Here is a 3895-nt window from a genome sequence, read left to right on the forward strand (position 1 = left end):
TCAAAACTAAGCAGATAGATAGCAATAGCGTGATCATCTGGAGGCAACGACCTATTATTACATTATCTTAAACTGTGGTAGGCTAGAAAATCAACTGTTTAATGAAAGTCAGTGTGTCTACGAGATCTTTTAGTAGAAATATTGAAATATGAGTCCAATATTACTATTTTGTAGTTTCATAAAAGCAAAAACAGAACGATTTTATCATTATTTTAAATACATTTTAAACTAAAATGTCATGGAAAAGTATTAAGTCCCTTCGTTTTAATGTTTTCTTATTATTTAATAACAACTAAGAAATTTAATACCATTAAAAAAATATGGTTGTAAATCATAACATAATTTTAAAAAATATTCATTAATTTTCTGGCTCAAATATACAATCATAGTAGTTTCCAATCACCGATTATTAATCATTTAAAGCTGTGGTCCTCATTGAGATTTTGGAAAGGACTAAACATTAAATTAAAAAAGTACTCATTTTCCCGCCATATGATGTGGTTAATCAATATTTAAATTTTCTCAATATTGACCTTAAAACAGGTTTTTATTGATTTGGCGTTTTTTTCAAATGTAAAAAATGTAAACATGCGTGGTTCCTAGTTAGATTTTTTAATGATAATAATTAATAGGTAGGATAAAAATTTAAAAAAATATTATTATAATTTTGATTTTGCAAAAAATTTATATTATATTATTATTTATTATTAATTATATGATGTTGGATTTTAGAATTTACTATTTAGAATTTAGTTTTAGTATTTGTTAAAGGTTAGTGTCCCCGCGTGGTCGCGTAGTGCCGTAGTGGGAACCACTGATGTATCAACAAAGACGTGATTGTAAAAGTGACAAATAACTTATAAATTATGGCAAAAACAGTGTAAACAGAAAATGTACTTGACAATACCGGTGTAACGTCCCCTCTTCACCGAGTATTAGCGGTACTTGCGTTCGCCACACCGATGGAGTTATGATTTTATTAACGAGGTCTCGGAGACTCGACCTCGGTGTGTAATATTAATATACTAAAGATCAGGGTTACCTTATTCAAGTAAAGAACAGTGTTATAAACGTTAAGTATATTAGGTTTAACAGATAATTTGTAATATATAGAATATGGGTTACCGATCCGGGTAGATTTGACAAGCCGCGAGTGTGGCCGCACGGATCGATTTAGGAGTCCTATTTACCGTCTGTTTCTGCTCCGTGTCGCACACTCCTACACCATACGTATTGGTAATAGTTATATTCCTTAGACTGTTGCCTAAAAGCCTTAGGCCAGTAGTCGGTCCCGCTTGCCATTACTCACACTCAGCAGTCAGCATTTTGATCACGTGTGCTATACTCAAGGAATAATGTACGATGTCGATAGACGGCAATCGTTACACCGGTGTGAGTTAATTCAAAATAATAAAATGAAATAATTTAAAATAGAGACTTTAATGATATTTTTTATCGGGCCATGAAATATTTTTCTATGGCTTTTCATAACCATAATATGATTTTAGGCATATCGGTAATTATTATTTTATATATAATGTACGTAAATGTTTAGAAGGTAATTAATACTTATTTCTTAAGCCAAGTCCGTAGCTTCATAGTCTGTCGTATCATGTGGCCTTTTATCGCACGTTGATTGGCCGTTGTAATTATGGTATCATTCGCTAACCATAATCTGCCACGATAAGACGAAAAATGTAACAGTGAAACCGTCTTTAGTTTCAAGCAGTTTTTTAAATACCATGATTTCATATATTCCTAAAATATTTTGAAGGTACAAATAAATATTTGACGGCGTATAATTATTTTTGAAGTTTGCTAAATTAAAAAAATATTAAATATAGAGCGAATGAACAATATAGTATAAGTGCTAGTAGATTTATAAAGTTTGAAGTTAATATAAACATACATAGGTATTATGAATTTTATACAAATTTCAGAAGTAATATCGAAATGTAATTTAGATTAAAAAAATAATATTGTTAATTATAAATTAAAAACGATTGTTTTTGCAAGTTATTTTCGGTTGTACTTCAATATAATGTGTCAAGGTGCGGTTTCCGTGCAACGTCAAACAATGGAACAGCATGGAATTATGATGTTGCATCTAGACGTTTACCATGCTCAGACCGGTAGTTGACGCTGTAGGCGTCGCGTTCAAACGCAGCAGGGAAACCGTACCTTTATAAACATGTTGATGCCTATTTGCCATGGTTATAAATTGAATTTCATACGGAATTCGTAATAACGCGTACATTTTTAACTTTTAAAAAAACATTCATATATCGAGCTTAAGTTATAAACTCTCAAGTCATAGCTAAATAGCTAATAGATAAAGAATTGAGTTAGTGATAAAACAAAAAACGAAACTTATCGTTAGCGAGCAATAAGAAGTACAATATATTATTCTAGGTAGGCGATGAATGTAAATATTAATAAATTGTTATTTGGTTAGTAAATTCTTTGAAAATTAAAAGTATTATTAGACACATTATTTCTATTTTTAGATTATTTAACAATAATTTATATTTAATCGCGAAATATTATGTTTTAGGCATTTTAAAACAATCAATTTTCTGTCCATTTTAAAATAATCATAAGTTGTTTTATAACTAAAATATAAATAAAAGACTCCAAGTTGTATTAGATAATTTAACATTAAATTTAAATTTTATCATAAGTCAATTTACTCAAATTTAAAAAAATAATAGTAAAATGGATTACTGTGAAACGTGAACGTAATATCTGCCATGTTAAAATTTCTTATAACGGAGATATCACATGTAGGTGTGGTGTCTTCGTAAAGTGTAAATTCACACTTGTGAGATTAAAATTTTGATAAAAGTCAAGTTAACTATTCTTTTCAGAATTTAAAAAAAAATATATATTTTTTAAGAGCATTTTAAGTTTAAATTTTTAAGAAATTGGATATTTATACTCATTATGAGTAACTCATACGATTAGTAACACAATTTAAGTTATTTTGTTATAATTTAAAAACATTTTCAAATAATTTAGATTAATTTTAAGGTTATTTAGACGATGGACTTATTCACGGTAAGTTTAATAATAATTAGTAAGAGTTAAAAATGTTATAATATGAAACAACATAGTTATCAATTTATAATTTACTTATGCAATTGGTTCTTGGTAAGAATTAGTTTAATCTAAGAATATTACCATTGATTATAAATGTATAATCAACGATATTACTAATGGAAAAATAAATGATTAATATGAATATAAATATATAATATCCTTAGAATAATAGACTTATAAGCCATTTAATTCAGGATTGTATACAACAATTTTTATACTTATGTATATTATATACATACATTATACATACGTATGTTATACACGATAGAGCATAAATTATTTATTTAAATTTTATATAATATTTTAACTTTCAATATAGGTATACCTAATATTATATTATATTATTTTATTATTATTATTTTTATTTTCAGTAATCTTTTCTTTTTTTTTTTTTTGTATTTATTACGATTTTTTCAATCGTCCTTATTATTTAAATATTTTGATCCACAATTAATAAGTTTATTACATTACACCACGAAATAATGCTTAAGACCATTTTAATATAATAATTCAATAAAATAATTTGATAGGTATACGTTTATGATAATAAAATAAGGTAGGTATATCACTGTAGAGACATTCTTAAAATAATGTCCTATTTTATAAATTATTTAAAACATAGTTTAGTTGTACGTGAAGTTGCATGTATCGTTAAAACCGGGCTCAATTGTTGCATTTAGATTATTTCGTGGTTCGTCAACTCTTGAGCTACCTATGCAGCATGTAGCGCGGTTGGCGGTAGAACAGGTCTCTCTTGTACAAACGCGCGCAGTCCTCCACGTAGAGTGTAGGCTGT

This window comes from Melanaphis sacchari, unplaced genomic scaffold, assembly GCF_002803265.2.
Source record: "Melanaphis sacchari strain LSU unplaced genomic scaffold, SCAv2.0 Contig156_pilon_pilon, whole genome shotgun sequence".
Classification (NCBI taxonomy): Eukaryota; Metazoa; Arthropoda; class Insecta; order Hemiptera; family Aphididae; genus Melanaphis; species Melanaphis sacchari.